This window comes from Hoplias malabaricus, chromosome 7 (assembly GCF_029633855.1).
Source record: "Hoplias malabaricus isolate fHopMal1 chromosome 7, fHopMal1.hap1, whole genome shotgun sequence".
Classification (NCBI taxonomy): Eukaryota; Metazoa; Chordata; class Actinopteri; order Characiformes; family Erythrinidae; genus Hoplias; species Hoplias malabaricus.
This window is the reverse complement of record NC_089806.1, coordinates 4,039,158-4,064,499: the sequence shown is the minus strand read 5'-3', so window position 1 is coordinate 4,064,499 and position 25,342 is coordinate 4,039,158. Positions and strand designations below refer to the sequence as shown.

General features: G+C 55.8%; 71 non-coding genes across 71 annotated transcripts; all 71 read left to right on the top strand.

The window, feature by feature from the left end:
• Positions 1–161: 161 nt before the first annotated feature.
• Positions 162–233, top strand: trnae-uuc (transfer RNA glutamic acid (anticodon UUC)). Its single transcript has one exon. It is a non-coding gene; the product is annotated as a tRNA-Glu (tRNA).
• Positions 234–419: 186 nt separating this feature from the next.
• On the top strand, positions 420–492 carry trnar-acg (transfer RNA arginine (anticodon ACG)). The gene has a single exon. It is a non-coding gene; the product is annotated as a tRNA-Arg (tRNA).
• A 172-nt stretch (positions 493–664) lies between these two features.
• Positions 665–737, top strand: trnam-cau (transfer RNA methionine (anticodon CAU)). Its single transcript has one exon. It is a non-coding gene; the product is annotated as a tRNA-Met (tRNA).
• A 365-nt stretch (positions 738–1,102) lies between these two features.
• On the top strand, positions 1,103–1,174 carry trnah-gug (transfer RNA histidin (anticodon GUG)). The gene has a single exon. It is a non-coding gene; the product is annotated as a tRNA-His (tRNA).
• A 365-nt stretch (positions 1,175–1,539) lies between these two features.
• trnae-uuc (transfer RNA glutamic acid (anticodon UUC)) lies at positions 1,540–1,611 on the top strand. The gene has a single exon. It is a non-coding gene; the product is annotated as a tRNA-Glu (tRNA).
• A 186-nt stretch (positions 1,612–1,797) lies between these two features.
• Positions 1,798–1,870, top strand: trnar-acg (transfer RNA arginine (anticodon ACG)). Its single transcript has one exon. It is a non-coding gene; the product is annotated as a tRNA-Arg (tRNA).
• Positions 1,871–2,042: 172 nt separating this feature from the next.
• Positions 2,043–2,115, top strand: trnam-cau (transfer RNA methionine (anticodon CAU)). Its single transcript has one exon. It is a non-coding gene; the product is annotated as a tRNA-Met (tRNA).
• Positions 2,116–2,480: 365 nt separating this feature from the next.
• trnah-gug (transfer RNA histidin (anticodon GUG)) lies at positions 2,481–2,552 on the top strand. The gene has a single exon. It is a non-coding gene; the product is annotated as a tRNA-His (tRNA).
• Positions 2,553–2,917: 365 nt separating this feature from the next.
• On the top strand, positions 2,918–2,989 carry trnae-uuc (transfer RNA glutamic acid (anticodon UUC)). Its single transcript has one exon. It is a non-coding gene; the product is annotated as a tRNA-Glu (tRNA).
• Positions 2,990–3,175: 186 nt separating this feature from the next.
• On the top strand, positions 3,176–3,248 carry trnar-acg (transfer RNA arginine (anticodon ACG)). The gene has a single exon. It is a non-coding gene; the product is annotated as a tRNA-Arg (tRNA).
• A 172-nt stretch (positions 3,249–3,420) lies between these two features.
• On the top strand, positions 3,421–3,493 carry trnam-cau (transfer RNA methionine (anticodon CAU)). Its single transcript has one exon. It is a non-coding gene; the product is annotated as a tRNA-Met (tRNA).
• A 365-nt stretch (positions 3,494–3,858) lies between these two features.
• trnah-gug (transfer RNA histidin (anticodon GUG)) lies at positions 3,859–3,930 on the top strand. Its single transcript has one exon. It is a non-coding gene; the product is annotated as a tRNA-His (tRNA).
• A 365-nt stretch (positions 3,931–4,295) lies between these two features.
• Positions 4,296–4,367, top strand: trnae-uuc (transfer RNA glutamic acid (anticodon UUC)). The gene has a single exon. It is a non-coding gene; the product is annotated as a tRNA-Glu (tRNA).
• Positions 4,368–4,553: 186 nt separating this feature from the next.
• trnar-acg (transfer RNA arginine (anticodon ACG)) lies at positions 4,554–4,626 on the top strand. The gene has a single exon. It is a non-coding gene; the product is annotated as a tRNA-Arg (tRNA).
• A 172-nt stretch (positions 4,627–4,798) lies between these two features.
• On the top strand, positions 4,799–4,871 carry trnam-cau (transfer RNA methionine (anticodon CAU)). Its single transcript has one exon. It is a non-coding gene; the product is annotated as a tRNA-Met (tRNA).
• Positions 4,872–5,236: 365 nt separating this feature from the next.
• Positions 5,237–5,308, top strand: trnah-gug (transfer RNA histidin (anticodon GUG)). Its single transcript has one exon. It is a non-coding gene; the product is annotated as a tRNA-His (tRNA).
• A 365-nt stretch (positions 5,309–5,673) lies between these two features.
• Positions 5,674–5,745, top strand: trnae-uuc (transfer RNA glutamic acid (anticodon UUC)). Its single transcript has one exon. It is a non-coding gene; the product is annotated as a tRNA-Glu (tRNA).
• Positions 5,746–5,931: 186 nt separating this feature from the next.
• On the top strand, positions 5,932–6,004 carry trnar-acg (transfer RNA arginine (anticodon ACG)). Its single transcript has one exon. It is a non-coding gene; the product is annotated as a tRNA-Arg (tRNA).
• Positions 6,005–6,176: 172 nt separating this feature from the next.
• On the top strand, positions 6,177–6,249 carry trnam-cau (transfer RNA methionine (anticodon CAU)). Its single transcript has one exon. It is a non-coding gene; the product is annotated as a tRNA-Met (tRNA).
• Positions 6,250–6,614: 365 nt separating this feature from the next.
• On the top strand, positions 6,615–6,686 carry trnah-gug (transfer RNA histidin (anticodon GUG)). The gene has a single exon. It is a non-coding gene; the product is annotated as a tRNA-His (tRNA).
• Positions 6,687–7,051: 365 nt separating this feature from the next.
• Positions 7,052–7,123, top strand: trnae-uuc (transfer RNA glutamic acid (anticodon UUC)). Its single transcript has one exon. It is a non-coding gene; the product is annotated as a tRNA-Glu (tRNA).
• A 186-nt stretch (positions 7,124–7,309) lies between these two features.
• trnar-acg (transfer RNA arginine (anticodon ACG)) lies at positions 7,310–7,382 on the top strand. Its single transcript has one exon. It is a non-coding gene; the product is annotated as a tRNA-Arg (tRNA).
• A 172-nt stretch (positions 7,383–7,554) lies between these two features.
• On the top strand, positions 7,555–7,627 carry trnam-cau (transfer RNA methionine (anticodon CAU)). Its single transcript has one exon. It is a non-coding gene; the product is annotated as a tRNA-Met (tRNA).
• A 365-nt stretch (positions 7,628–7,992) lies between these two features.
• On the top strand, positions 7,993–8,064 carry trnah-gug (transfer RNA histidin (anticodon GUG)). Its single transcript has one exon. It is a non-coding gene; the product is annotated as a tRNA-His (tRNA).
• Positions 8,065–8,429: 365 nt separating this feature from the next.
• Positions 8,430–8,501, top strand: trnae-uuc (transfer RNA glutamic acid (anticodon UUC)). Its single transcript has one exon. It is a non-coding gene; the product is annotated as a tRNA-Glu (tRNA).
• Positions 8,502–8,687: 186 nt separating this feature from the next.
• On the top strand, positions 8,688–8,760 carry trnar-acg (transfer RNA arginine (anticodon ACG)). The gene has a single exon. It is a non-coding gene; the product is annotated as a tRNA-Arg (tRNA).
• Positions 8,761–8,932: 172 nt separating this feature from the next.
• trnam-cau (transfer RNA methionine (anticodon CAU)) lies at positions 8,933–9,005 on the top strand. The gene has a single exon. It is a non-coding gene; the product is annotated as a tRNA-Met (tRNA).
• An 802-nt stretch (positions 9,006–9,807) lies between these two features.
• Positions 9,808–9,879, top strand: trnae-uuc (transfer RNA glutamic acid (anticodon UUC)). Its single transcript has one exon. It is a non-coding gene; the product is annotated as a tRNA-Glu (tRNA).
• Positions 9,880–10,065: 186 nt separating this feature from the next.
• Positions 10,066–10,138, top strand: trnar-acg (transfer RNA arginine (anticodon ACG)). Its single transcript has one exon. It is a non-coding gene; the product is annotated as a tRNA-Arg (tRNA).
• A 172-nt stretch (positions 10,139–10,310) lies between these two features.
• trnam-cau (transfer RNA methionine (anticodon CAU)) lies at positions 10,311–10,383 on the top strand. Its single transcript has one exon. It is a non-coding gene; the product is annotated as a tRNA-Met (tRNA).
• A 365-nt stretch (positions 10,384–10,748) lies between these two features.
• trnah-gug (transfer RNA histidin (anticodon GUG)) lies at positions 10,749–10,820 on the top strand. The gene has a single exon. It is a non-coding gene; the product is annotated as a tRNA-His (tRNA).
• Positions 10,821–11,185: 365 nt separating this feature from the next.
• Positions 11,186–11,257, top strand: trnae-uuc (transfer RNA glutamic acid (anticodon UUC)). Its single transcript has one exon. It is a non-coding gene; the product is annotated as a tRNA-Glu (tRNA).
• Positions 11,258–11,443: 186 nt separating this feature from the next.
• Positions 11,444–11,516, top strand: trnar-acg (transfer RNA arginine (anticodon ACG)). Its single transcript has one exon. It is a non-coding gene; the product is annotated as a tRNA-Arg (tRNA).
• Positions 11,517–11,688: 172 nt separating this feature from the next.
• Positions 11,689–11,761, top strand: trnam-cau (transfer RNA methionine (anticodon CAU)). Its single transcript has one exon. It is a non-coding gene; the product is annotated as a tRNA-Met (tRNA).
• Positions 11,762–12,126: 365 nt separating this feature from the next.
• On the top strand, positions 12,127–12,198 carry trnah-gug (transfer RNA histidin (anticodon GUG)). The gene has a single exon. It is a non-coding gene; the product is annotated as a tRNA-His (tRNA).
• Positions 12,199–12,563: 365 nt separating this feature from the next.
• On the top strand, positions 12,564–12,635 carry trnae-uuc (transfer RNA glutamic acid (anticodon UUC)). The gene has a single exon. It is a non-coding gene; the product is annotated as a tRNA-Glu (tRNA).
• Positions 12,636–12,821: 186 nt separating this feature from the next.
• trnar-acg (transfer RNA arginine (anticodon ACG)) lies at positions 12,822–12,894 on the top strand. Its single transcript has one exon. It is a non-coding gene; the product is annotated as a tRNA-Arg (tRNA).
• Positions 12,895–13,066: 172 nt separating this feature from the next.
• On the top strand, positions 13,067–13,139 carry trnam-cau (transfer RNA methionine (anticodon CAU)). Its single transcript has one exon. It is a non-coding gene; the product is annotated as a tRNA-Met (tRNA).
• A 365-nt stretch (positions 13,140–13,504) lies between these two features.
• On the top strand, positions 13,505–13,576 carry trnah-gug (transfer RNA histidin (anticodon GUG)). Its single transcript has one exon. It is a non-coding gene; the product is annotated as a tRNA-His (tRNA).
• Positions 13,577–13,941: 365 nt separating this feature from the next.
• trnae-uuc (transfer RNA glutamic acid (anticodon UUC)) lies at positions 13,942–14,013 on the top strand. Its single transcript has one exon. It is a non-coding gene; the product is annotated as a tRNA-Glu (tRNA).
• Positions 14,014–14,199: 186 nt separating this feature from the next.
• Positions 14,200–14,272, top strand: trnar-acg (transfer RNA arginine (anticodon ACG)). Its single transcript has one exon. It is a non-coding gene; the product is annotated as a tRNA-Arg (tRNA).
• Positions 14,273–14,444: 172 nt separating this feature from the next.
• trnam-cau (transfer RNA methionine (anticodon CAU)) lies at positions 14,445–14,517 on the top strand. The gene has a single exon. It is a non-coding gene; the product is annotated as a tRNA-Met (tRNA).
• Positions 14,518–14,882: 365 nt separating this feature from the next.
• trnah-gug (transfer RNA histidin (anticodon GUG)) lies at positions 14,883–14,954 on the top strand. Its single transcript has one exon. It is a non-coding gene; the product is annotated as a tRNA-His (tRNA).
• A 365-nt stretch (positions 14,955–15,319) lies between these two features.
• Positions 15,320–15,391, top strand: trnae-uuc (transfer RNA glutamic acid (anticodon UUC)). Its single transcript has one exon. It is a non-coding gene; the product is annotated as a tRNA-Glu (tRNA).
• Positions 15,392–15,577: 186 nt separating this feature from the next.
• Positions 15,578–15,650, top strand: trnar-acg (transfer RNA arginine (anticodon ACG)). Its single transcript has one exon. It is a non-coding gene; the product is annotated as a tRNA-Arg (tRNA).
• A 172-nt stretch (positions 15,651–15,822) lies between these two features.
• On the top strand, positions 15,823–15,895 carry trnam-cau (transfer RNA methionine (anticodon CAU)). The gene has a single exon. It is a non-coding gene; the product is annotated as a tRNA-Met (tRNA).
• A 365-nt stretch (positions 15,896–16,260) lies between these two features.
• Positions 16,261–16,332, top strand: trnah-gug (transfer RNA histidin (anticodon GUG)). Its single transcript has one exon. It is a non-coding gene; the product is annotated as a tRNA-His (tRNA).
• Positions 16,333–16,697: 365 nt separating this feature from the next.
• On the top strand, positions 16,698–16,769 carry trnae-uuc (transfer RNA glutamic acid (anticodon UUC)). The gene has a single exon. It is a non-coding gene; the product is annotated as a tRNA-Glu (tRNA).
• Positions 16,770–16,955: 186 nt separating this feature from the next.
• On the top strand, positions 16,956–17,028 carry trnar-acg (transfer RNA arginine (anticodon ACG)). Its single transcript has one exon. It is a non-coding gene; the product is annotated as a tRNA-Arg (tRNA).
• Positions 17,029–17,200: 172 nt separating this feature from the next.
• Positions 17,201–17,273, top strand: trnam-cau (transfer RNA methionine (anticodon CAU)). The gene has a single exon. It is a non-coding gene; the product is annotated as a tRNA-Met (tRNA).
• A 365-nt stretch (positions 17,274–17,638) lies between these two features.
• trnah-gug (transfer RNA histidin (anticodon GUG)) lies at positions 17,639–17,710 on the top strand. Its single transcript has one exon. It is a non-coding gene; the product is annotated as a tRNA-His (tRNA).
• Positions 17,711–18,075: 365 nt separating this feature from the next.
• On the top strand, positions 18,076–18,147 carry trnae-uuc (transfer RNA glutamic acid (anticodon UUC)). The gene has a single exon. It is a non-coding gene; the product is annotated as a tRNA-Glu (tRNA).
• Positions 18,148–18,333: 186 nt separating this feature from the next.
• Positions 18,334–18,406, top strand: trnar-acg (transfer RNA arginine (anticodon ACG)). The gene has a single exon. It is a non-coding gene; the product is annotated as a tRNA-Arg (tRNA).
• Positions 18,407–18,578: 172 nt separating this feature from the next.
• trnam-cau (transfer RNA methionine (anticodon CAU)) lies at positions 18,579–18,651 on the top strand. Its single transcript has one exon. It is a non-coding gene; the product is annotated as a tRNA-Met (tRNA).
• Positions 18,652–19,016: 365 nt separating this feature from the next.
• On the top strand, positions 19,017–19,088 carry trnah-gug (transfer RNA histidin (anticodon GUG)). Its single transcript has one exon. It is a non-coding gene; the product is annotated as a tRNA-His (tRNA).
• Positions 19,089–19,453: 365 nt separating this feature from the next.
• Positions 19,454–19,525, top strand: trnae-uuc (transfer RNA glutamic acid (anticodon UUC)). The gene has a single exon. It is a non-coding gene; the product is annotated as a tRNA-Glu (tRNA).
• Positions 19,526–19,711: 186 nt separating this feature from the next.
• Positions 19,712–19,784, top strand: trnar-acg (transfer RNA arginine (anticodon ACG)). Its single transcript has one exon. It is a non-coding gene; the product is annotated as a tRNA-Arg (tRNA).
• A 172-nt stretch (positions 19,785–19,956) lies between these two features.
• On the top strand, positions 19,957–20,029 carry trnam-cau (transfer RNA methionine (anticodon CAU)). Its single transcript has one exon. It is a non-coding gene; the product is annotated as a tRNA-Met (tRNA).
• Positions 20,030–20,831: 802 nt separating this feature from the next.
• Positions 20,832–20,903, top strand: trnae-uuc (transfer RNA glutamic acid (anticodon UUC)). The gene has a single exon. It is a non-coding gene; the product is annotated as a tRNA-Glu (tRNA).
• Positions 20,904–21,089: 186 nt separating this feature from the next.
• Positions 21,090–21,162, top strand: trnar-acg (transfer RNA arginine (anticodon ACG)). Its single transcript has one exon. It is a non-coding gene; the product is annotated as a tRNA-Arg (tRNA).
• Positions 21,163–21,334: 172 nt separating this feature from the next.
• trnam-cau (transfer RNA methionine (anticodon CAU)) lies at positions 21,335–21,407 on the top strand. The gene has a single exon. It is a non-coding gene; the product is annotated as a tRNA-Met (tRNA).
• An 802-nt stretch (positions 21,408–22,209) lies between these two features.
• trnae-uuc (transfer RNA glutamic acid (anticodon UUC)) lies at positions 22,210–22,281 on the top strand. The gene has a single exon. It is a non-coding gene; the product is annotated as a tRNA-Glu (tRNA).
• Positions 22,282–22,467: 186 nt separating this feature from the next.
• Positions 22,468–22,540, top strand: trnar-acg (transfer RNA arginine (anticodon ACG)). The gene has a single exon. It is a non-coding gene; the product is annotated as a tRNA-Arg (tRNA).
• A 172-nt stretch (positions 22,541–22,712) lies between these two features.
• Positions 22,713–22,785, top strand: trnam-cau (transfer RNA methionine (anticodon CAU)). Its single transcript has one exon. It is a non-coding gene; the product is annotated as a tRNA-Met (tRNA).
• Positions 22,786–23,150: 365 nt separating this feature from the next.
• Positions 23,151–23,222, top strand: trnah-gug (transfer RNA histidin (anticodon GUG)). The gene has a single exon. It is a non-coding gene; the product is annotated as a tRNA-His (tRNA).
• A 365-nt stretch (positions 23,223–23,587) lies between these two features.
• On the top strand, positions 23,588–23,659 carry trnae-uuc (transfer RNA glutamic acid (anticodon UUC)). The gene has a single exon. It is a non-coding gene; the product is annotated as a tRNA-Glu (tRNA).
• A 186-nt stretch (positions 23,660–23,845) lies between these two features.
• trnar-acg (transfer RNA arginine (anticodon ACG)) lies at positions 23,846–23,918 on the top strand. Its single transcript has one exon. It is a non-coding gene; the product is annotated as a tRNA-Arg (tRNA).
• Positions 23,919–24,090: 172 nt separating this feature from the next.
• Positions 24,091–24,163, top strand: trnam-cau (transfer RNA methionine (anticodon CAU)). The gene has a single exon. It is a non-coding gene; the product is annotated as a tRNA-Met (tRNA).
• Positions 24,164–24,528: 365 nt separating this feature from the next.
• On the top strand, positions 24,529–24,600 carry trnah-gug (transfer RNA histidin (anticodon GUG)). Its single transcript has one exon. It is a non-coding gene; the product is annotated as a tRNA-His (tRNA).
• A 365-nt stretch (positions 24,601–24,965) lies between these two features.
• trnae-uuc (transfer RNA glutamic acid (anticodon UUC)) lies at positions 24,966–25,037 on the top strand. Its single transcript has one exon. It is a non-coding gene; the product is annotated as a tRNA-Glu (tRNA).
• A 186-nt stretch (positions 25,038–25,223) lies between these two features.
• On the top strand, positions 25,224–25,296 carry trnar-acg (transfer RNA arginine (anticodon ACG)). The gene has a single exon. It is a non-coding gene; the product is annotated as a tRNA-Arg (tRNA).
• Positions 25,297–25,342: the final 46 nt, after the last annotated feature.

Sequence of the window (25,342 nt, the reverse complement as noted above, 5' to 3'; positions counted from 1 at the left end):
CTGGGCCTGGCAAGAGGCACTCAAGCAGTTTTCGCATCCGCCTGTTCCATCAGGATGAAGGGTGCAAAGCTCCAGTTGGCCTCAGGAGGACAGCAGGGAGAGACGGGAGAAGAAGAAGGTAACAAATTGGTCATGGTGGCCAGCCGAGGGCAGTGCAAGCTTCCCATATGGTCTAGCGGTCAGGATTCCTGGTTTTCACCCAGGCGGCCCGGGTTCGACTCCCGGTATGGGAATGGACTTAAGCTTTGAGCGAAGTGTTCCGAGCCTGTACAGAAGCGGGGTTGGTGCTTTTGCAGCGCGGCTTGGACGTCACGTACAGACAAAGTTTTAGGAGGCGCTCTGCTTCTCCCTCCCCAAGTGAGGCGTGGCCGTTGTCTCCCTTACGTAAAGCAAATGCCACGCGGAGAGACCAGAGCAAGGGGCCAGTGGCGCAATGGATAACGCGTCTGACTACGGATCAGAAGATTCTAGGTTCGACTCCTGGCTGGCTCGCACTTTTTGCTTTGTGCGTTTGGTGGTTGATAAGCACTTTAGCGCTTGTGAAGTCAGGGTGCAAAGAAAGTGTGGAACCTGTAAAGAACAGTCCTGAAATGCGGGCGTTGGCGAAAACCTGAGACAGGCAACTGACAACGGGCTGACTTTGGAGAATCTCAGCTCCTTGGTGGCCTCGTTAGCGCAGTAGGTAGCGCGTCAGTCTCATAATCTGAAGGTCGTGAGTTCGATCCTCACACGGGGCAGCGCCGTTTTTAAATACTAGTAGGGTGCCGTTCAGCTCACGCCATCTTTCCTTTTGCTGCTACGCGCCCCTTAAGCTAATCTCTAAACCACCCTGCCACCACGTGCAAATCATGAGTTCCCTGCACATCTGTTCTGATTTGGAATACGAGCCGCGGTGGCGGTAAATTCCCAGTGCCACGGAAGACTCGCGTCTTGGTAGATGGTTACGGCGCACCGTCATGGCTGCCGTTTGATGTGAAATGCCAAGTCCGCAAAGGGGAAGGGAAGAGCGTTCTGTCTGTTTGCCAAGGAAATGCCTTCTTGTCAGCAGGGAAGCATTCCACCAAGGAAGGGAGGAGGCCGGGTGCGGCTTGAGCGGTGGCGCGCCGTGATCGTATAGTGGTTAGTACTCTGCGTTGTGGCCGCAGCAACCCCGGTTCGAATCCGGGTCACGGCAGGCTCTCCCTGCGAGCGGGTAGTGCTCGCCTTCGGGACCAGCAGCCCCTCTTTTGTGCGGCTGGCAGGCCTGGCCTTCATCCAAAGCCCTCTTGCAGACATAGAGTGGGCCAGCCAGCGCTGCAAATGGAAATGCACCTGTCTTATGGAGCGGAGAGCTCAAGGATGTTTTCTGTCCACGCGCAGGATTAGGACTCCTTGGACGCTGGGCCTGGCAAGAGGCACTCAAGCAGTTTTCGCATCCGCCTGTTCCATCAGGATGAAGGGTGCAAAGCTCCAGTTGGCCTCAGGAGGACAGCAGGGAGAGACGGGAGAAGAAGAAGGTAACAAATTGGTCATGGTGGCTAGCCGAGGGCAGTGCAAGCTTCCCATATGGTCTAGCGGTCAGGATTCCTGGTTTTCACCCAGGCGGCCCGGGTTCGACTCCCGGTATGGGAATGGACTTAAGCTTTGAGCGAAGTGTTCCGAGCCTGTACAGAAGCGGGGTTGGTGCTTTTGCAGCGCGGCTTGGACGTCACGTACAGACAAAGTTTTAGGAGGCGCTCTGCTTCTCCCTCCCCAAGTGAGGCGTGGCCGTTGTCTCCCTTACGTAAAGCAAATGCCACGCGGAGAGACCAGAGCAAGGGGCCAGTGGCGCAATGGATAACGCGTCTGACTACGGATCAGAAGATTCTAGGTTCGACTCCTGGCTGGCTCGCACTTTTTGCTTTGTGCGTTTGGTGGTTGATAAGCACTTTAGCGCTTGTGAAGTCAGGGTGCAAAGAAAGTGTGGAACCTGTAAAGAACAGTCCTGAAATGCGGGCGTAGGCGAAAACCTGAGACAGGCAACTGACAACGGGCTGACTTTGGAGAATCTCAGCTCCTTGGTGGCCTCGTTAGCGCAGTAGGTAGCGCGTCAGTCTCATAATCTGAAGGTCGTGAGTTCGATCCTCACACGGGGCAGCGCCGTTTTTAAATACTAGTAGGGTGCCGTTCAGCTCACGCCATCTTTCCTTTTGCTGCTACGCGCCCCTTAAGCTAATCTCTAAACCACCCTGCCACCACGTGCAAATCATGAGTTCCCTGCACATCTGTTCTGATTTGGAATACGAGCCGCGGTGGCGGTAAATTCCCAGTGCCACGGAAGACTCGCGTCTTGGTAGATGGTTACGGCGCACCGTCATGGCTGCCGTTTGATGTGAAATGCCAAGTCCGCAAAGGGGAAGGGAAGAGCGTTCTGTCTGTTTGCCAAGGAAATGCCTTCTTGTCAGCAGGGAAGCATTCCACCAAGGAAGGGAGGAGGCTGGGTGCGGCTTGAGCGGTGGCGCGCCGTGATCGTATAGTGGTTAGTACTCTGCGTTGTGGCCGCAGCAACCCCGGTTCGAATCCGGGTCACGGCAGGCTCTCCCTGCGAGCGGGTAGTGCTCGCCTTCGGGACCAGCAGCCGCTCTTTTGTGCGGCTGGCAGGCCTGGCCTTCATCCAAAGCCCTCTTGCAGACATAGAGTGGGCCAGCCAGCGCTGCAAATGGAAATGCACCTGTCTTATGGAGCGGAGAGCTCAAGGATGTTTTCTGTCCACGCGCAGGATTAGGACTCCTTGGACGCTGGGCCTGGCAAGAGGCACTCAAGCAGTTTTCGCATCCGCCTGTTCCATCAGGATGAAGGGTGCAAAGCTCCAGTTGGCCTCAGGAGGACAGCAGGGAGAGACGGGAGAAGAAGAAGGTAACAAATTGGTCATGGTGGCTAGCCGAGGGCAGTGCAAGCTTCCCATATGGTCTAGCGGTCAGGATTCCTGGTTTTCACCCAGGCGGCCCGAGTTCGACTCCCGGTATGGGAATGGACTTAAGCTTTGAGCGAAGTGTTCCGAGCCTGTACAGAAGCGGGGTTGGTGCTTTTGCAGCGCGGCTTGGACGTCACGTACAGACAAAGTTTTAGGAGGCGCTCTGCTTCTCCCTCCCCAAGTGAGGCGTGGCCGTTGTCTCCCTTACGTAAAGCAAATGCCACGCGGAGAGACCAGAGCAAGGGGCCAGTGGCGCAATGGATAACGCGTCTGACTACGGATCAGAAGATTCTAGGTTCGACTCCTGGCTGGCTCGCACTTTTTGCTTTGTGCGTTTGGTGGTTGATAAGCACTTTAGCGCTTGTGAAGTCAGGGTGCAAAGAAAGTGTGGAACCTGTAAAGAACAGTCCTGAAATGCGGGCGTTGGCGAAAACCTGAGACAGGCAACTGACAACGGGCTGACTTTGGAGAATCTCAGCTCCTTGGTGGCCTCGTTAGCGCAGTAGGTAGCGCGTCAGTCTCATAATCTGAAGGTCGTGAGTTCGATCCTCACACGGGGCAGCGCCGTTTTTAAATACTAGTAGGGTGCCGTTCAGCTCACGCCATCTTTCCTTTTGCTGCTACGCGCCCCTTAAGCTAATCTCTAAACCACCCTGCCACCACGTGCAAATCATGAGTTCCCTGCACATCTGTTCTGATTTGGAATACGAGCCGCGGTGGCGGTAAATTCCCAGTGCCACGGAAGACTCGCGTCTTGGTAGATGGTTACGGCGCACCGTCATGGCTGCCGTTTGATGTGAAATGCCAAGTCCACAAAGGGGAAGGGAAGAGCGTTCTGTCTGTTTGCCAAGGAAATGCCTTCTTGTCAGCAGGGAAGCATTCCACCAAGGAAGGGAGGAGGCCGGGTGCGGCTTGAGCGGTGGCGCGCCGTGATCGTATAGTGGTTAGTACTCTGCGTTGTGGCCGCAGCAACCCCGGTTCGAATCCGGGTCACGGCAGGCTCTCCCTGCGAGCGGGTAGTGCTCGCCTTCGGGACCAGCAGCCCCTCTTTTGTGCGGCTGGCAGGCCTGGCCTTCATCCAAAGCCCTCTTGCAGACATAGAGTGGGCCAGCCAGCGCTGCAAATGGAAATGCACCTGTCTTATGGAGCGGAGAGCTCAAGGATGTTTTCTGTCCACGCGCAGGATTAGGACTCCTTGGACGCTGGGCCTGGCAAGAGGCACTCAAGCAGTTTTCGCATCCGCCTGTTCCATCAGGATGAAGGGTGCAAAGCTCCAGTTGGCCTCAGGAGGACAGCAGGGAGAGACGGGAGAAGAAGAAGGTAACAAATTGGTCATGGTGGCTAGCCGAGGGCAGTGCAAGCTTCCCATATGGTCTAGCGGTCAGGATTCCTGGTTTTCACCCAGGCGGCCCGGGTTCGACTCCCGGTATGGGAATGGACTTAAGCTTTGAGCGAAGTGTTCCGAGCCTGTACAGAAGCGGGGTTGGTGCTTTTGCAGCGCGGCTTGGACGTCACGTACAGACAAAGTTTTAGGAGGCGCTCTGCTTCTCCCTCCCCAAGTGAGGCGTGGCCGTTGTCTCCCTTACGTAAAGCAAATGCCACGCGGAGAGACCAGAGCAAGGGGCCAGTGGCGCAATGGATAACGCGTCTGACTACGGATCAGAAGATTCTAGGTTCGACTCCTGGCTGGCTCGCACTTTTTGCTTTGTGCGTTTGGTGGTTGATAAGCACTTTAGCGCTTGTGAAGTCAGGGTGCAAAGAAAGTGTGGAACCTGTAAAGAACAGTCCTGAAATGCGGGCGTTGGCGAAAACCTGAGACAGGCAACTGACAACGGGCTGACTTTGGAGAATCTCAGCTCCTTGGTGGCCTCGTTAGCGCAGTAGGTAGCGCGTCAGTCTCATAATCTGAAGGTCGTGAGTTCGATCCTCACACGGGGCAGCGCCGTTTTTAAATACTAGTAGGGTGCCGTTCAGCTCACGCCATCTTTCCTTTTGCTGCTACGCGCCCCTTAAGCTAATCTCTAAACCACCCTGCCACCACGTGCAAATCATGAGTTCCCTGCACATCTGTTCTGATTTGGAATACGAGCCGCGGTGGCGGTAAATTCCCAGTGCCACGGAAGACTCGCGTCTTGGTAGATGGTTACGGCGCACCGTCATGGCTGCCGTTTGATGTGAAATGCCAAGTCCGCAAAGGGGAAGGGAAGAGCGTTCTGTCTGTTTGCCAAGGAAATGCCTTCTTGTCAGCAGGGAAGCATTCCACCAAGGAAGGGAGGAGGCCGGGTGCGGCTTGAGCGGTGGCGCGCCGTGATCGTATAGTGGTTAGTACTCTGCGTTGTGGCCGCAGCAACCCCGGTTCGAATCCGGGTCACGGCAGGCTCTCCCTGCGAGCGGGTAGTGCTCGCCTTCGGGACCAGCAGCCGCTCTTTTGTGCGGCTGGCAGGCCTGGCCTTCATCCAAAGCCCTCTTGCAGACATAGAGTGGGCCAGCCAGCGCTGCAAATGGAAATGCACCTGTCTTATGGAGCGGAGAGCTCAAGGATGTTTTCTGTCCACGCGCAGGATTAGGACTCCTTGGACGCTGGGCCTGGCAAGAGGCACTCAAGCAGTTTTCGCATCCGCCTGTTCCATCAGGATGAAGGGTGCAAAGCTCCAGTTGGCCTCAGGAGGACAGCAGGGAGAGACGGGAGAAGAAGAAGGTAACAAATTGGTCATGGTGGCTAGCCGAGGGCAGTGCAAGCTTCCCATATGGTCTAGCGGTCAGGATTCCTGGTTTTCACCCAGGCGGCCCGGGTTCGACTCCCGGTATGGGAATGGACTTAAGCTTTGAGCGAAGTGTTCCGAGCCTGTACAGAAGCAGGGTTGGTGCTTTTGCAGCGCGGCTTGGACGTCACGTACAGACAAAGTTTTAGGAGGCGCTCTGCTTCTCCCTCCCCAAGTGAGGCGTGGCCGTTGTCTCCCTTACGTAAAGCAAATGCCACGCGGAGAGACCAGAGCAAGGGGCCAGTGGCGCAATGGATAACGCGTCTGACTACGGATCAGAAGATTCTAGGTTCGACTCCTGGCTGGCTCGCACTTTTTGCTTTGTGCGTTTGGTGGTTGATAAGCACTTTAGCGCTTGTGAAGTCAGGGTGCAAAGAAAGTGTGGAACCTGTAAAGAACAGTCCTGAAATGCGGGCGTTGGCGAAAACCTGAGACAGGCAACTGACAACGGGCTGACTTTGGAGAATCTCAGCTCCTTGGTGGCCTCGTTAGCGCAGTAGGTAGCGCGTCAGTCTCATAATCTGAAGGTCGTGAGTTCGATCCTCACACGGGGCAGCGCCGTTTTTAAATACTAGTAGGGTGCCGTTCAGCTCACGCCATCTTTCCTTTTGCTGCTACGCGCCCCTTAAGCTAATCTCTAAACCACCCTGCCACCACGTGCAAATCATGAGTTCCCTGCACATCTGTTCTGATTTGGAATACGAGCCGCGGTGGCGGTAAATTCCCAGTGCCACGGAAGACTCGCGTCTTGGTAGATGGTTACGGCGCACCGTCATGGCTGCCGTTTGATGTGAAATGCCAAGTCCGCAAAGGGGAAGGGAAGAGCGTTCTGTCTGTTTGCCAAGGAAATGCCTTCTTGTCAGCAGGGAAGCATTCCACCAAGGAAGGGAGGAGGCCAGGTGCGGCTTGAGCGGTGGCGCGCCGTGATCGTATAGTGGTTAGTACTCTGCGTTGTGGCTGCAGCAACCCCGGTTCGAATCCGGGTCACGGCAGGCTCTCGCTGCGAGCGGGTAGTGCTCGCCTTCGGGACCAGCAGCCGCTCTTTTGTGCGGCTGGCAGGCCTGGCCTTCATCCAAAGCCCTCTTGCAGACATAGAGTGGGCCAGCCAGCGCTGCAAATGGAAATGCACCTGTCTTATGGAGCGGAGAGCTCAAGGATGTTTTCTGTCCACGCGCAGGATTAGGACTCCTTGGACGCTGGGCCTGGCAAGAGGCACTCAAGCAGTTTTCGCATCCGCCTGTTCCATCAGGATGAAGGGTGCAAAGCTCCAGTTGGCCTCAGGAGGACAGCAGGGAGAGACGGGAGAAGAAGAAGGTAACAAATTGGTCATGGTGGCCAGCCGAGGGCAGTGCAAGCTTCCCATATGGTCTAGCGGTCAGGATTCCTGGTTTTCACCCAGGCGGCCCGGGTTCGACTCCCGGTATGGGAATGGACTTAAGCTTTGAGCGAAGTGTTCCGAGCCTGTACAGAAGCGGGGTTGGTGCTTTTGCAGCGCGGCTTGGACGTCACGTACAGACAAAGTTTTAGGAGGCGCTCTGCTTCTCCCTCCCCAAGTGAGGCGTGGCCGTTGTCTCCCTTACGTAAAGCAAATGCCACGCGGAGAGACCAGAGCAAGGGGCCAGTGGCGCAATGGATAACGCATCTGACTACGGATCAGAAGATTCTAGGTTCGACTCCTGGCTGGCTCGCACTTTTTGCTTTGTGCGTTTGGTGGTTGATAAGCACTTTAGCGCTTGTGAAGTCAGGGTGCAAAGAAAGTGTGGAACCTGTAAAGAACAGTCCTGAAATGCGGGCGTTGGCGAAAACCTGAGACAGGCAACTGACAACGGGCTGACTTTGGAGAATCTCAGCTCCTTGGTGGCCTCGTTAGCGCAGTAGGTAGCGCGTCAGTCTCATAATCTGAAGGTCGTGAGTTCGAACCTCACACGGGGCAGCGCCGTTTTTAAATACTAGTAGGGTGCCGTTCAGCTCACGCCATCTTTCCTTTTGCTGCTACGCGCCCCTTAAGCTAATCTCTAAACCACCCTGCCACCACGTGCAAATCATGAGTTCCCTGCACATCTGTTCTGATTTGGAATACGAGCCGCGGTGGCGGTAAATTCCCAGTGCCACGGAAGACTCGCGTCTTGGTAGATGGTTACGGCGCACCGTCATGGCTGCCGTTTGATGTGAAATGCCAAGTCCACAAAGGGGAAGGGAAGAGCGTTCTGTCTGTTTGCCAAGGAAATGCCTTCTTGTCAGCAGGGAAGCATTCCACCAAGGAAGGGAGGAGGCCGGGTGCGGCTTGAGCGGTGGCGCGCCGTGATCGTATAGTGGTTAGTACTCTGCGTTGTGGCCGCAGCAACCCCGGTTCGAATCCGGGTCACGGCAGGCTCTCGCTGCGAGCGGGTAGTGCTCGCCTTCGGGACCAGCAGCCGCTCTTTTGTGCGGCTGGCAGGCCTGGCCTTCATCCAAAGCCCTCTTGCAGACATAGAGTGGGCCAGCCAGCGCTGCAAATGGAAATGCACCTGTCTTATGGAGCGGAGAGCTCAAGGATGTTTTCTGTCCACGCGCAGGATTAGGACTCCTTGGACGCTGGGCCTGGCAAGAGGCACTCAAGCAGTTTTCGCATCCGCCTGTTCCATCAGGATGAAGGGTGCAAAGCTCCAGTTGGCCTCAGGAGGACAGCAGGGAGAGACGGGAGAAGAAGAAGGTAACAAATTGGTCATGGTGGCCAGCCGAGGGCAGTGCAAGCTTCCCATATGGTCTAGCGGTCAGGATTCCTGGTTTTCACCCAGGCGGCCCGGGTTCGACTCCCGGTATGGGAATGGACTTAAGCTTTGAGCGAAGTGTTCCGAGCCTGTACAGAAGCGGGGTTGGTGCTTTTGCAGCGCGGCTTGGACGTCACGTACAGACAAAGTTTTAGGAGGCGCTCTGCTTCTCCCTCCCCAAGTGAGGCGTGGCCGTTGTCTCCCTTACGTAAAGCAAATGCCACGCGGAGAGACCAGAGCAAGGGGCCAGTGGCGCAATGGATAACGCGTCTGACTACGGATCAGAAGATTCTAGGTTCGACTCCTGGCTGGCTCGCACTTTTTGCTTTGTGCGTTTGGTGGTTGATAAGCACTTTAGCGCTTGTGAAGTCAGGGTGCAAAGAAAGTGTGGAACCTGTAAAGAACAGTCCTGAAATGCGGGCGTTGGCGAAAACCTGAGACAGGCAACTGACAACGGGCTGACTTTGGAGAATCTCAGCTCCTTGGTGGCCTCGTTAGCGCAGTAGGTAGCGCGTCAGTCTCATAATCTGAAGGTCGTGAGTTCGATCCTCACACGGGGCAGCGCCGTTTTTAAATACTAGTAGGGTGCCGTTCAGCTCACGCCATCTTTCCTTTTGCTGCTACGCGCCCCTTAAGCTAATCTCTAAACCACCCTGCCACCACGTGCAAATCATGAGTTCCCTGCACATCTGTTCTGATTTGGAATACGAGCCGCGGTGGCGGTAAATTCCCAGTGCCACGGAAGACTCGCGTCTTGGTAGATGGTTACGGCGCACCGTCATGGCTGCCGTTTGATGTGAAATGCCAAGTCCACAAAGGGGAAGGGAAGAGCGTTCTGTCTGTTTGCCAAGGAAATGCCTTCTTGTCAGCAGGGAAGCATTCCACCAAGGAAGGGAGGAGGCCGGGTGCGGCTTGAGCGGTGGCGCGCCGTGATCGAATAGTGGTTAGTACTCTGCGTTGTGGCCGCAGCAACCCCGGTTCGAATCCGGGTCACGGCAGGCTCTCGCTGCGAGCGGGTAGTGCTCGCCTTCGGGACCAGCAGCCGCTCTTTTGTGCGGCTGGCAGGCCTGGCCTTCATCCAAAGCCCTCTTGCAGACATAGAGTGGGCCAGCCAGCGCTGCAAATGGAAATGCACCTGTCTTATGGAGCGGAGAGCTCAAGGATGTTTTCTGTCCACGCGCAGGATTAGGACTCCTTGGACGCTGGGCCTGGCAAGAGGCACTCAAGCAGTTTTCGCATCCGCCTGTTCCATCAGGATGAAGGGTGCAAAGCTCCAGTTGGCCTCAGGAGGACAGCAGGGAGAGACGGGAGAAGAAGAAGGTAACAAATTGGTCATGGTGGCCAGCCGAGGGCAGTGCAAGCTTCCCATATGGTCTAGCGGTCAGGATTCCTGGTTTTCACCCAGGCGGCCCGGGTTCGACTCCCGGTATGGGAATGGACTTAAGCTTTGAGCGAAGTGTTCCGAGCCTGTGCAGAAGCGGGGTTGGTGCTTTTGCAGCGCGGCTTGGACGTCACGTACAGACAAAGTTTTAGGAGGCGCTCTGCTTCTCCCTCCCCAAGTGAGGCGTGGCCGTTGTCTCCCTTACGTAAAGCAAATGCCACGCGGAGAGACCAGAGCAAGGGGCCAGTGGCGCAATGGATAACGCGTCTGACTACGGATCAGAAGATTCTAGGTTCGACTCCTGGCTGGCTCGCACTTTTTGCTTTGTGCGTTTGGTGGTTGATAAGCACTTTAGCGCTTGTGAAGTCAGGGTGCAAAGAAAGTGTGGAACCTGTAAAGAACAGTCCTGAAATGCGGGCGTTGGCGAAAACCTGAGACAGGCAACTGACAACGGGCTGACTTTGGAGAATCTCAGCTCCTTGGTGGCCTCGTTAGCGCAGTAGGTAGCGCGTCAGTCTCATAATCTGAAGGTCGTGAGTTCGATCCTCACACGGGGCAGCGCCGTTTTTAAATACTAGTAGGGTGCCGTTCAGCTCACGCCATCTTTCCTTTTGCTGCTACGCGCCCCTTAAGCTAATCTCTAAACCACCCTGCCACCACGTGCAAATCATGAGTTCCCTGCACATCTGTTCTGATTTGGAATACGAGCCGCGGTGGCGGTAAATTCCCAGTGCCACGGAAGACTCGCGTCTTGGTAGATGGTTACGGCGCACCGTCATGGCTGCCGTTTGATGTGAAATGCCAAGTCCACAAAGGGGAAGGGAAGAGCGTTCTGTCTGTTTGCCAAGGAAATGCCTTCTTGTCAGCAGGGAAGCATTCCACCAAGGAAGGGAGGAGGCCGGGTGCGGCTTGAGCGGTGGCGTGCCGTGATCGTATAGTGGTTAGTACTCTGCGTTGTGGCCGCAGCAACCCCGGTTCGAATCCGGGTCACGGCAGGCTCTCGCTGCGAGCGGGTAGTGCTCGCCTTCGGGACCAGCAGCAGCTCTTTTGTGCGGCTGGCAGGCCTGGCCTTCATCCAAAGCCCTCTTGCAGACATAGAGTGGGCCAGCCAGCGCTGCAAATGGAAATGCACCTGTCTTATGGAGCGGAGAGCTCAAGGATGTTTTCTGTCCACGCGCAGGATTAGGACTCCTTGGACGCTGGGCCTGGCAAGAGGCACTCAAGCAGTTTTCGCATCCGCCTGTTCCATCAGGATGAAGGGTGCAAAGCTCCAGTTGGCCTCAGGAGGACAGCAGGGAGAGACGGGAGAAGAAGAAGGTAACAAATTGGTCATGGTGGCCAGCCGAGGGCAGTGCAAGCTTCCCATATGGTCTAGCGGTTAGGATTCCTGGTTTTCACCCAGGCGGCCCGGGTTCGACTCCCGGTATGGGAATGGACTTAAGCTTTGAGCGAAGTGTTCCGAGCCTGTACAGAAGCGGGGTTGGTGCTTTTGCAGCGCGGCTTGGACGTCACGTACAGACAAAGTTTTAGGAGGCGCTCTGCTTCTCCCTCCCCAAGTGAGGCGTGGCCGTTGTCTCCCTTACGTAAAGCAAATGCCACGCGGAGAGACCAGAGCAAGGGGCCAGTGGCGCAATGGATAACGCGTCTGACTACGGATCAGAAGATTCTAGGTTCGACTCCTGGCTGGCTCGCACTTTTTGCTTTGTGCGTTTGGTGGTTGATAAGCACTTTAGCGCTTGTGAAGTCAGGGTGCAAAGAAAGTGTGGAACCTGTAAAGAACAGTCCTGAAATGCGGGCGTTGGCGAAAACCTGAGACAGGCAACTGACAACGGGCTGACTTTGGAGAATCTCAGCTCCTTGGTGGCCTCGTTAGCGCAGTAGGTAGCGCGTCAGTCTCATAATCTGAAGGTCGTGAGTTCGATCCTCACACGGGGCAGCGCCGTTTTTAAATACTAGTAGGGTGCCGTTCAGCTCACGCCATCTTTCCTTTTGCTGCTACGCGCCCCTTAAGCTAATCTCTAAACCACCCTGCCACCACGTGCAAATCATGAGTTCCCTGCACATCTGTTCTGATTTGGAATACGAGCCGCGGTGGCGGTAAATTCCCAGTGCCACGGAAGACTCGCGTCTTGGTAGATGGTTACGGCGCACCGTCATGGCTGCCGTTTGATGTGAAATGCCAAGTCCACAAAGGGGAAGGGAAGAGCGTTCTGTCTGTTTGCCAAGGAAATGCCTTCTTGTCAGCAGGGAAGCATTCCACCAAGGAAGGGAGGAGGCCGGGTGCGGCTTGAGCGGTGGCGCGCCGTGATCGTATAGTGGTTAGTACTCTGCGTTGTGGCCGCAGCAACCCCGGTTTGAATCCGGGTCACGGCAGGCTCTCGCTGCGAGCGGGTAGTGCTCGCCTTCGGGACCAGCAGCCGCTCTTTTGTGCGGCTGGCAGGCCTGGCCTTCATCCAAAGCCCTCTTGCAGACATAGAGTGGGCCAGCCAGCGCTGCAAATGGAAATGCACCTGTCTTATGGAGCGGAGAGCTCAAGGATGTTTTCTGTCCACGCGCAGGATTAGGACTCCTTGGACGCTGGGCCTGGCAAGAGGCACTCAAGCAGTTTTCGCATCCGCCTGTTCCATCAGGATGAAGGGTGCAAAGCTCCAGTTGGCCTCAGGAGGACAGCAGGGAGAGACGGGAGAAGAAGAAGGTAACAAATTGGTCATGGTGGCCAGCCGAGGGCAGTGCAAGCTTCCCATATGGTCTAGCGGTTAGGATTCCTGGTTTTCACCCAGGCGGCCCGGGTTCGACTCCCGGTATGGGAATGGACTTAAGCTTTGAGCGAAGTGTTCCGAGCCTGTACAGAAGCGGGGTTGGTGCTTTTGCAGCGCGGCTTGGACGTCACGTACAGACAAAGTTTTAGGAGGCGCTCTGCTTCTCCCTCCCCAAGTGAGGCGTGGCCGTTGTCTCCCTTACGTAAAGCAAATGCCACGCGGAGAGACCAGAGCAAGGGGCCAGTGGCGCAATGGATAACGCGTCTGACTACGGATCAGAAGATTCTAGGTTCGACTCCTGGCTGGCTCGCACTTTTTGCTTTGTGCGTTTGGTGGTTGATAAGCACTTTAGCGCTTGTGAAGTCAGGGTGCAAAGAAAGTGTGGAACCTGTAAAGAACAGTCCTGAAATGCGGGCGTTGGCGAAAACCTGAGACAGGCAACTGACAACGGGCTGACTTTGGAGAATCTCAGCTCCTTGGTGGCCTCGTTAGCGCAGTAGGTAGCGCGTCAGTCTCATAATCTGAAGGTCGTGAGTTCGATCCTCACACGGGGCAGCGCCGTTTTTAAATACTAGTAGGGTGCCGTTCAGCTCACGCCATCTTTCCTTTTGCTGCTACGCGCCCCTTAAGCTAATCTCTAAACCACCCTGCCACCACGTGCAAATCATGAGTTCCCTGCACATCTGTTCTGATTTGGAATACGAGCCGCGGTGGCGGTAAATTCCCAGTGCCACGGAAGACTCGCGTCTTGGTAGATGGTTACGGCGCACCGTCATGGCTGCCGTTTGATGTGAAATGCCAAGTCCACAAAGGGGAAGGGAAGAGCGTTCTGTCTGTTTGCCAAGGAAATGCCTTCTTGTCAGCAGGGAAGCATTCCACCAAGGAAGGGAGGAGGCTGGGTGCGGCTTGAGCGGTGGCGCGCCGTGATCGTATAGTGGTTAGTACTCTGCGTTGTGGCCGCAGCAACCCCGGTTCGAATCCGGGTCACGGCAGGCTCTCGCTGCGAGCGGCTAGTGCTCGCCTTCGGGACCAGCAGCCGCTCTTTTGTGCGGCTGGCAGGCCTGGCCTTCATCCAAAGCCCTCTTGCAGACATAGAGTGGGCCAGCCAGCGCTGCAAATGGAAATGCACCTGTCTTATGGAGCGGAGAGCTCAAGGATGTTTTCTGTCCACGCGCAGGATTAGGACTCCTTGGACGCTGGGCCTGGCAAGAGGCACTCAAGCAGTTTTCGCATCCGCCTGTTCCATCAGGATGAAGGGTGCAAAGCTCCAGTTGGCCTCAGGAGGACAGCAGGGAGAGACGGGAGAAGAAGAAGGTAACAAATTGGTCATGGTGGCCAGCCGAGGGCAGTGCAAGCTTCCCATATGGTCTAGCGGTTAGGATTCCTGGTTTTCACCCAGGCGGCCCGGGTTCGACTCCCGGTATGGGAATGGACTTAAGCTTTGAGCGAAGTGTTCCGAGCCTGTACAGAAGCGGGGTTGGTGCTTTTGCAGCGCGGCTTGGACGTCACGTACAGACAAAGTTTTAGGAGGCGCTCTGCTTCTCCCTCCCCAAGTGAGGCGTGGCCGTTGTCTCCCTTACGTAAAGCAAATGCCACGCGGAGAGACCAGAGCAAGGGGCCAGTGGCGCAATGGATAACGCGTCTGACTACGGATCAGAAGATTCTAGGTTCGACTCCTGGCTGGCTCGCACTTTTTGCTTTGTGCGTTTGGTGGTTGATAAGCACTTTAGCGCTTGTGAAGTCAGGGTGCAAAGAAAGTGTGGAACCTGTAAAGAACAGTCCTGAAATGCGGGCGTTGGCGAAAACCTGAGACAGGCAACTGACAACGGGCTGACTTTGGAGAATCTCAGCTCCTTGGTGGCCTCGTTAGCGCAGTAGGTAGCGCGTCAGTCTCATAATCTGAAGGTCGTGAGTTTGATCCTCTCACGGGGCAGCGCCGTTTTTAAATACTAGTAGGGTGCCGTTCAGCTCACGCCATCTTTCCTTTTGCTGCTACGCGCCCCTTAAGCTAATCTCTAAACCACCCTGCCACCACGTGCAAATCATGAGTTCCCTGCACATCTGTTCTGATTTGGAATACGAGCCGCGGTGGCGGTAAATTCCCAGTGCCACGGAAGACTCGCGTCTTGGTAGATGGTTACGGCGCACCGTCATGGCTGCCGTTTGATGTGAAATGCCAAGTCCACAAAGGGGAAGGGAAGAGCGTTCTGTCTGTTTGCCAAGGAAATGCCTTCTTGTCAGCAGGGAAGCATTCCACCAAGGAAGGGAGGAGGCCTGGTGCGGCTTGAGCGGTGGCGCGCCGTGATCGTATAGTGGTTAGTACTCTGCGTTGTGGCCGCAGCAACCCCGGTTCGAATCCGGGTCACGGCAGGCTCTCGCTGCGAGCGGCTAGTGCTCGCCTTCGGGACCAGCAGCCGCTCTTTTGTGCGGCTGGCAGGCCTGGCCTTCATCCAAAGCCCTCTTGCAGACATAGAGTGGGCCAGCCAGCGCTGCAAATGGAAATGCACCTGTCTTATGGAGCGGAGAGCTCAAGGATGTTTTCTGTCCACGCGCAGGATTAGGACTCCTTGGACGCTGGGCCTGGCAAGAGGCACTCAAGCAGTTTTCGCATCCGCCTGTTCCATCAGGATGAAGGGTGCAAAGCTCCAGTTGGCCTCAGGAGGACAGCAGGGAGAGACGGGAGAAGAAGAAGGTAACAAATTGGTCATGGTGGCCAGCCGAGGGCAGTGCAAGCTTCCCATATGGTCTAGCGGTTAGGATTCCTGGTTTTCACCCAGGCGGCCCGGGTTCGACTCCCGGTATGGGAATGGACTTAAGCTTTGAGCGAAGTGTTCCGAGCCTGTACAGAAGCGGGGTTGGTGCTTTTGCAGCGCGGCTTGGACGTCACGTACAGACAAAGTTTTAGGAGGCGCTCTGCTTCTCCCTCCCCAAGTGAGGCGTGGCCGTTGTCTCCCTTACGTAAAGCAAATGCCACGCGGAGAGACCAGAGCAAGGGGCCAGTGGCGCAATGGATAACGCGTCTGACTACGGATCAGAAGATTCTAGGTTCGACTCCTGGCTGGCTCGCACTTTTTGCTTTGTGCGTTTGGTGGTTGATAAGCACTTTAGCGCTTGTGAAGTCAGGGTGCAAAGAAAGTGTGGAACCTGTAAAGAACAGTCCTGAAATGCGGGCGTTGGCGAAAACCTGAGACAGGCAACTGACAACGGGCTGACTTTGGAGAATCTCAGCTCCTTGGTGGCCTCGTTAGCGCAGTAGGTAGCGCGTCAGTCTCATAATCTGAAGGTCGTGAGTTCGATCCTCACACGGGGCAGCGCCGTTTTTAAATACTAGTAGGGTGCCGTTCAGCTCACGCCATCTTTCCTTTTGCTGCTACGCGCCCCTTAAGCTAATCTCTAAACCACCCTGCCACCACGTGCAAATCATGAGTTCCCTGCACATCTGTTCTGATTTGGAATACGAGCCGCGGTGGCGGTAAATTCCCAGTGCCACGGAAGACTCGCGTCTTGGTAGATGGTTACGGCGCACCGTCATGGCTGCCGTTTGATGTGAAATGCCAAGTCCACAAAGGGGAAGGGAAGAGCGTTCTGTCTGTTTGCCAAGGAAATGCCTTCTTGTCAGCAGGGAAGCATTCCACCAAGGAAGGGAGGAGGCCGGGTGCGGCTTGAGCGGTGGCGCGCCGTGATCGTATAGTGGTTAGTACTCTGCGTTGTGGCCGCAGCAACCCCGGTTCGAATCCGGGTCACGGCAGGCTCTCGCTGCGAGCGGGTAGTGCTCGCCTTCGGGACCAGCAGCCGCTCTTTTGTGCGGCTGGCAGGCCTGGCCTTCATCCAAAGCCCTCTTGCAGACATAGAGTGGGCCAGCCAGCGCTGCAAATGGAAATGCACCTGTCTTATGGAGCGGAGAGCTCAAGGATGTTTTCTGTCCACGCGCAGGATTAGGACTCCTTGGACGCTGGGCCTGGCAAGAGGCACTCAAGCAGTTTTCGCATCCGCCTGTTCCATCAGGATGAAGGGTGCAAAGCTCCAGTTGGCCTCAGGAGGACAGCAGGGAGAGACGGGAGAAGAAGAAGGTAACAAATTGGTCATGGTGGCCAGCCGAGGGCAGTGCAAGCTTCCCATATGGTCTAGCGGTTAGGATTCCTGGTTTTCACCCAGGCGGCCCGGGTTCGACTCCCGGTATGGGAATGGACTTAAGCTTTGAGCGAAGTGTTCCGAGCCTGTACAGAAGCGGGGTTGGTGCTTTTGCAGCGCGGCTTGGACGTCACGTACAGACAAAGTTTTAGGAGGCGCTCTGCTTCTCCCTCCCCAAGTGAGGCGTGGCCGTTGTCTCCCTTACGTAAAGCAAATGCCACGCGGAGAGACCAGAGCAAGGGGCCAGTGGCGCAATGGATAACGCGTCTGACTACGGATCAGAAGATTCTAGGTTCGACTCCTGGCTGGCTCGCACTTTTTGCTTTGTGCGTTTGGTGGTTGATAAGCACTTTAGCGCTTGTGAAGTCAGGGTGCAAAGAAAGTGTGGAACCTGTAAAGAACAGTCCTGAAATGCGGGCGTTGGCGAAAACCTGAGACAGGCAACTGACAACGGGCTGACTTTGGAGAATCTCAGCTCCTTGGTGGCCTCGTTAGCGCAGTAGGTAGCGCGTCAGTCTCATAATCTGAAGGTCGTGAGTTCGATCCTCACACGGGGCAGCGCAGTTTTTAAATACTAGTAGGGTGCCGTTCAGCTCACGCCATCTTTCCTTTTGCTGCTACGCGCCCCTTAAGCTAATCTCTAAACCACCCTGCCACCACGTGCAAATCATGAGTTCCCTGCACATCTGTTCTGATTTGGAATACGAGCCGCGGTGGCGGTAAATTCCCAGTGCCACGGAAGACTCGCGTCTTGGTAGATGGTTACGGCGCACCGTCATGGCTGCCGTTTGATGTGAAATGCCAAGTCCACAAAGGGGAAGGGAAGAGCGTTCTGTCTGTTTGCCAAGGAAATGCCTTCTTGTCAGCAGGGAAGCATTCCACCAAGGAAGGGAGGAGGCTGGGTGCGGCTTGAGCGGTGGCGCGCCGTGATTGTATAGTGGTTAGTACTCTGCGTTGTGGCCGCAGCAACCCCGGTTCGAATCCGGGTCACGGCAGGCTCTCGCTGCGAGCGGGTAGTGCTCGCCTTCGGGACCAGCAGCCGCTCTTTTGTGCGGCTGGCAGGCCTGGCCTTCATCCAAAGCCCTCTTGCAGACATAGAGTGGGCCAGCCAGCGCTGCAAATGGAAATGCACCTGTCTTATGGAGCGGAGAGCTCAAGGATGTTTTCTGTCCACGCGCAGGATTAGGACTCCTTGGACGCTGGGCCTGGCAAGAGGCACTCAAGCAGTTTTCGCATCCGCCTGTTCCATCAGGATGAAGGGTGCAAAGCTCCAGTTGGCCTCAGGAGGACAGCAGGGAGAGACGGGAGAAGAAGAAGGTAACAAATTGGTCATGGTGGCCAGCCGAGGGCAGTGCAAGCTTCCCATATGGTCTAGCGGTCAGGATTCCTGGTTTTCACCCAGGCGGCCCGGGTTCGACTCCCGGTATGGGAATGGACTTAAGCTTTGAGCGAAGTGTTCCGAGCCTGTACAGAAGCGGGGTTGGTGCTTTTGCAGCGCGGCTTGGACGTCACGTACAGACAAAGTTTTAGGAGGCGCTCTGCTTCTCCCTCCCCAAGTGAGGCGTGGCCGTTGTCTCCCTTACGTAAAGCAAATGCCACGCGGAGAGACCAGAGCAAGGGGCCAGTGGCGCAATGGATAACGCGTCTGACTACGGATCAGAAGATTCTAGGTTCGACTCCTGGCTGGCTCGCACTTTTTGCTTTGTGCGTTTGGTGGTTGATAAGCACTTTAGCGCTTGTGAAGTCAGGGTGCAAAGAAAGTGTGGAACCTGTAAAGAACAGTCCTGAAATGCGGGCGTTGGCGAAAACCTGAGACAGGCAACTGACAACGGGCTGACTTTGGAGAATCTCAGCTCCTTGGTGGCCTCGTTAGCGCAGTAGGTAGCGCGTCAGTCTCATAATCTGAAGGTCGTGAGTTCGATCCTCACACGGGGCAGCGCAGTTTTTAAATACTAGTAGGGTGCCGTTCAGCTCACGCCATCTTTCCTTTTGCTGCTACGCGCCCCTTAAGCTAATCTCTAAACCACCCTGCCACCACGTGCAAATCATGAGTTCCCTGCACATCTGTTCTGATTTGGAATACGAGCCGCGGTGGCGGTAAATTCCCAGTGCCACGGAAGACTCGCGTCTTGGTAGATGGTTACGGCGCACCGTCATGGCTGCCGTTTGATGTGAAATGCCAAGTCCACAAAGGGGAAGGGAAGAGCGTTCTGTCTGTTTGCCAAGGAAATGCCTTCTTGTCAGCAGGGAAGCATTCCACCAAGGAAGGGAGGAGGCCTGGTGCGGCTTGAGCGGTGGCGCGCCGTGATCGTATAGTGGTTAGTACTCTGCGTTGTGGCCGCAGCAACCCCGGTTCGAATCCGGGTCACGGCAGGCTCTCGCTGCGAGCGGCTAGTGCTCGCCTTCGGGACCAGCAGCCGCTCTTTTGTGCGGCTGGCAGGCCTGGCCTTCATCCAAAGCCCTCTTGCAGACATAGAGTGGGCCAGCCAGCGCTGCAAATGGAAATGCACCTGTCTTATGGAGCGGAGAGCTCAAGGATGTTTTCTGTCCACGCGCAGGATTAGGACTCCTTGGACGCTGGGCCTGGCAAGAGGCACTCAAGCAGTTTTCGCATCCGCCTGTTCCATCAGGATGAAGGGTGCAAAGCTCCAGTTGGCCTCAGGAGGACAGCAGGGAGAGACGGGAGAAGAAGAAGGTAACAAATTGGTCATGGTGGCCAGCCGAGGGCAGTGCAAGCTTCCCATATGGTCTAGCGGTTAGGATTCCTGGTTTTCACCCAGGCGGCCCGGGTTCGACTCCCGGTATGGGAATGGACTTAAGCTTTGAGCGAAGTGTTCCGAGCCTGTACAGAAGCGGGGTTGGTGCTTTTGCAGCGCGGCTTGGACGTCACGTACAGACAAAGTTTTAGGAGGCGCTCTGCTTCTCCCTCCCCAAGTGAGGCGTGGCCGTTGTCTCCCTTACGTAAAGCAAATGCCACGCGGAGAGACCAGAGCAAGGGGCCAGTGGCGCAATGGATAACGCGTCTGACTACGGATCAGAAGATTCTAGGTTCGACTCCTGGCTGGCTCGCACTTTTTGCTTTGTGCGTTTGGTGGTTGATAAGCACTTTAGCGCTTGTGAAGTCAGGGTGCAAAGAAAGTGTGGAACCTGTAAAGAACAGTCCTGAAATGCGGGCGTTGGCGAAAACCTGAGACAGGCAACTGACAACGGGCTGACTTTGGAGAATCTCAGCTCCTTGGTGGCCTCGTTAGCGCAGTAGGTAGCGCGTCAGTCTCATAATCTGAAGGTCGTGAGTTCGATCCTCACACGGGGCAGCGCCGTTTTTAAATACTAGTAGGGTGCCGTTCAGCTCACGCCATCTTTCCTTTTGCTGCTACGCGCCCCTTAAGCTAATCTCTAAACCACCCTGCCACCACGTGCAAATCATGAGTTCCCTGCACATCTGTTCTGATTTGGAATACGAGCCGCGGTGGCGGTAAATTCCCAGTGCCACGGAAGACTCGCGTCTTGGTAGATGGTTACGGCGCACCGTCATGGCTGCCGTTTGATGTGAAATGCCAAGTCCACAAAGGGGAAGGGAAGAGCGTTCTGTCTGTTTGCCAAGGAAATGCCTTCTTGTCAGCAGGGAAGCATTCCACCAAGGAAGGGAGGAGGCCGGGTGCGGCTTGAGCGGTGGCGCGCCGTGATCGAATAGTGGTTAGTACTCTGCGTTGTGGCCGCAGCAACCCCGGTTCGAATCCGGGTCACGGCAGGCTCTCGCTGCGAGCGGGTAGTGCTCGCCTTCGGGACCAGCAGCCGCTCTTTTGTGCGGCTGGCAGGCCTGGCCTTCATCCAAAGCCCTCTTGCAGACATAGAGTGGGCCAGCCAGCGCTGCAAATGGAAATGCACCTGTCTTATGGAGCGGAGAGCTCAAGGATGTTTTCTGTCCACGCGCAGGATTAGGACTCCTTGGACGCTGGGCCTGGCAAGAGGCACTCAAGCAGTTTTCGCATCCGCCTGTTCCATCAGGATGAAGGGTGCAAAGCTCCAGTTGGCCTCAGGAGGACAGCAGGGAGAGACGGGAGAAGAAGAAGGTAACAAATTGGTCATGGTGGCCAGCCGAGGGCAGTGCAAGCTTCCCATATGGTCTAGCGGTTAGGATTCCTGGTTTTCACCCAGGCGGCCCGGGTTCGACTCCCGGTATGGGAATGGACTTAAGCTTTGAGCGAAGTGTTCCGAGCCTGTACAGAAGCGGGGTTGGTGCTTTTGCAGCGCGGCTTGGACGTCACGTACAGACAAAGTTTTAGGAGGCGCTCTGCTTCTCCCTCCCCAAGTGAGGCGTGGCCGTTGTCTCCCTTACGTAAAGCAAATGCCACGCGGAGAGACCAGAGCAAGGGGCCAGTGGCGCAATGGATAACGCGTCTGACTACGGATCAGAAGATTCTAGGTTCGACTCCTGGCTGGCTCGCACTTTTTGCTTTGTGCGTTTGGTGGTTGATAAGCACTTTAGCGCTTGTGAAGTCAGGGTGCAAAGAAAGTGTGGAACCTGTAAAGAACAGTCCTGAAATGCGGGCGTTGGCGAAAACCTGAGACAGGCAACTGACAACGGGCTGACTTTGGAGAATCTCAGCTCCTTGGTGGCCTCGTTAGCGCAGTAGGTAGCGCGTCAGTCTCATAATCTGAAGGTCGTGAGTTTGATCCTCTCACGGGGCAGCGCCGTTTTTAAATACTAGTAGGGTGCCGTTCAGCTCACGCCATCTTTCCTTTTGCTGCTACGCGCCCCTTAAGCTAATCTCTAAACCACCCTGCCACCACGTGCAAATCATGAGTTCCCTGCACATCTGTTCTGATTTGGAATACGAGCCGCGGTGGCGGTAAATTCCCAGTGCCACGGAAGACTCGCGTCTTGGTAGATGGTTACGGCGCACCGTCATGGCTGCCGTTTGATGTGAAATGCCAAGTCCACAAAGGGGAAGGGAAGAGCGTTCTGTCTGTTTGCCAAGGAAATGCCTTCTTGTCAGCAGGGAAGCATTCCACCAAGGAAGGGAGGAGGCCGGGTGCGGCTTGAGCGGTGGCGCGCCGTGATCGAATAGTGGTTAGTACTCTGCGTTGTGGCCGCAGCAACCCCGGTTCGAATCCGGGTCACGGCAGGCTCTCGCTGCGAGCGGGTAGTGCTCGCCTTCGGGACCAGCAGCCGCTCTTTTGTGCGGCTGGCAGGCCTGGCCTTCATCCAAAGCCCTCTTGCAGACATAGAGTGGGCCAGCCAGCGCTGCAAATGGAAATGCACCTGTCTTATGGAGCGGAGAGCTCAAGGATGTTTTCTGTCCACGCGCAGGATTAGGACTCCTTGGACGCTGGGCCTGGCAAGAGGCACTCAAGCAGTTTTCGCATCCGCCTGTTCCATCAGGATGAAGGGTGCAAAGCTCCAGTTGGCCTCAGGAGGACAGCAGGGAGAGACGGGAGAAGAAGAAGGTAACAAATTGGTCATGGTGGCCAGCCGAGGGCAGTGCAAGCTTCCCATATGGTCTAGCGGTTAGGATTCCTGGTTTTCACCCAGGCGGCCCGGGTTCGACTCCCGGTATGGGAATGGACTTAAGCTTTGAGCGAAGTGTTCCGAGCCTGTACAGAAGCGGGGTTGGTGCTTTTGCAGCGCGGCTTGGACGTCACGTACAGACAAAGTTTTAGGAGGCGCTCTGCTTCTCCCTCCCCAAGTGAGGCGTGGCCGTTGTCTCCCTTACGTAAAGCAAATGCCACGCGGAGAGACCAGAGCAAGGGGCCAGTGGCGCAATGGATAACGCGTCTGACTACGGATCAGAAGATTCTAGGTTCGACTCCTGGCTGGCTCGCACTTTTTGCTTTGTGCGTTTGGTGGTTGATAAGCACTTTAGCGCTTGTGAAGTCAGGGTGCAAAGAAAGTGTGGAACCTGTAAAGAACAGTCCTGAAATGCGGGCGTTGGCGAAAACCTGAGACAGGCAACTGACAACGGGCTGACTTTGGAGAATCTCAGCTCCTTGGTGGCCTCGTTAGCGCAGTAGGTAGCGCGTCAGTCTCATAATCTGAAGGTCGTGAGTTTGATCCTCTCACGGGGCAGCGCCGTTTTTAAATACTAGTAGGGTGCCGTTCAGCTCACGCCATCTTTCCTTTTGCTGCTACGCGCCCCTTAAGCTAATCTCTAAACCACCCTGCCACCACGTGCAAATCATGAGTTCCCTGCACATCTGTTCTGATTTGGAATACGAGCCGCGGTGGCGGTAAATTCCCAGTGCCACGGAAGACTCGCGTCTTGGTAGATGGTTACGGCGCACCGTCATGGCTGCCGTTTGATGTGAAATGCCAAGTCCACAAAGGGGAAGGGAAGAGCGTTCTGTCTGTTTGCCAAGGAAATGCCTTCTTGTCAGCAGGGAAGCATTCCACCAAGGAAGGGAGGAGGCCTGGTGCGGCTTGAGCGGTGGCGCGCCGTGATCGTATAGTGGTTAGTACTCTGCGTTGTGGCCGCAGCAACCCCGGTTCGAATCCGGGTCACGGCAGGCTCTCGCTGCGAGCGGCTAGTGCTCGCCTTCGGGACCAGCAGCCGCTCTTTTGTGCGGCTGGCAGGCCTGGCCTTCATCCAAAGCCCTCTTGCAGACATAGAGTGGGCCAGCCAGCGCTGCAAATGGAAATGCACCTGTCTTATGGAGCGGAGAGCTCAAGGATGTTTTCTGTCCACGCGCAGGATTAGGACTCCTTGGACGCTGGGCCTGGCAAGAGGCACTCAAGCAGTTTTCGCATCCGCCTGTTCCATCAGGATGAAGGGTGCAAAGCTCCAGTTGGCCTCAGGAGGACAGCAGGGAGAGACGGGAGAAGAAGAAGGTAACAAATTGGTCATGGTGGCCAGCCGAGGGCAGTGCAAGCTTCCCATATGGTCTAGCGGTTAGGATTCCTGGTTTTCACCCAGGCGGCCCGGGTTCGACTCCCGGTATGGGAATGGACTTAAGCTTTGAGCGAAGTGTTCCGAGCCTGTACAGAAGCGGGGTTGGTGCTTTTGCAGCGCGGCTTGGACGTCACGTACAGACAAAGTTTTAGGAGGCGCTCTGCTTCTCCCTCCCCAAGTGAGGCGTGGCCGTTGTCTCCCTTACGTAAAGCAAATGCCACGCGGAGAGACCAGAGCAAGGGGCCAGTGGCGCAATGGATAACGCGTCTGACTACGGATCAGAAGATTCTAGGTTCGACTCCTGGCTGGCTCGCACTTTTTGCTTTGTGCGTTTGGTGGTTGATAAGCACTTTAGCGCTTGTGAAGTCAGGGTGCAAAGAAAGTGTGGAACCTGTAAAGAACAGTCCTGAAATGCGGGCGTTGGCGAAAACCTGAGACAGGCAACTGACAACGGGCTGACTTTGGAGAATCTCAGCTCCTTGGTGGCCTCGTTAGCGCAGTAGGTAGCGCGTCAGTCTCATAATCTGAAGGTCGTGAGTTCGATCCTCACACGGGGCAGCGCCGTTTTTAAATACTAGTAGGGTGCCGTTCAGCTCACGCCATCTTTCCTTTTGCTGCTACGCGCCCCTTAAGCTAATCTCTAAACCACCCTGCCACCACGTGCAAATCATGAGTTCCCTGCACATCTGTTCTGATTTGGAATACGAGCCGCGGTGGCGGTAAATTCCCAGTGCCACGGAAGACTCGCGTCTTGGTAGATGGTTACGGCGCACCGTCATGGCTGCCGTTTGATGTGAAATGCCAAGTCCACAAAGGGGAAGGGAAGAGCGTTCTGTCTGTTTGCCAAGGAAATGCCTTCTTGTCAGCAGGGAAGCATTCCACCAAGGAAGGGAGGAGGCCGGGTGCGGCTTGAGCGGTGGCGCGCCGTGATCGTATAGTGGTTAGTACTCTGCGTTGTGGCCGCAGCAACCCCGGTTCGAATCCGGGTCACGGCAGGCTCTCGCTGCGAGCGGCTAGTGCTCGCCTTCGGGACCAGCAGCCGCTCTTTTGTGCGGCTGGCAGGCCTGGCCTTCATCCAAAGCCCTCTTGCAGACATAGAGTGGGCCAGCCAGCGCTGCAAATGGAAATGCACCTGTCTTATGGAGCGGAGAGCTCAAGGATGTTTTCTGTCCACGCGCAGGATTAGGACTCCTTGGACGCTGGGCCTGGCAAGAGGCACTCAAGCAGTTTTCGCATCCGCCTGTTCCATCAGGATGAAGGGTGCAAAGCTCCAGTTGGCCTCAGGAGGACAGCAGGGAGAGACGGGAGAAGAAGAAGGTAACAAATTGGTCATGGTGGCCAGCCGAGGGCAGTGCAAGCTTCCCATATGGTCTAGCGGTTAGGATTCCTGGTTTTCACCCAGGCGGCCCGGGTTCGACTCCCGGTATGGGAATGGACTTAAGCTTTGAGCGAAGTGTTCCGAGCCTGTACAGAAGTGGGGTTGGTGCTTTTGCAGCGCGGCTTGGACGTCACGTACAGACAAAGTTTTAGGAGGCGCTCTGCTTCTCCCTCCCCAAGTGAGGCGTGGCCGTTGTCTCCCTTACGTAAAGCAAATGCCACGCGGAGAGACCAGAGCAAGGGGCCAGTGGCGCAATGGATAACGCGTCTGACTACGGATCAGAAGATTCTAGGTTCGACTCCTGGCTGGCTCGCACTTTTTGCTTTGTGCGTTTGGTGGTTGATAAGCACTTTAGCGCT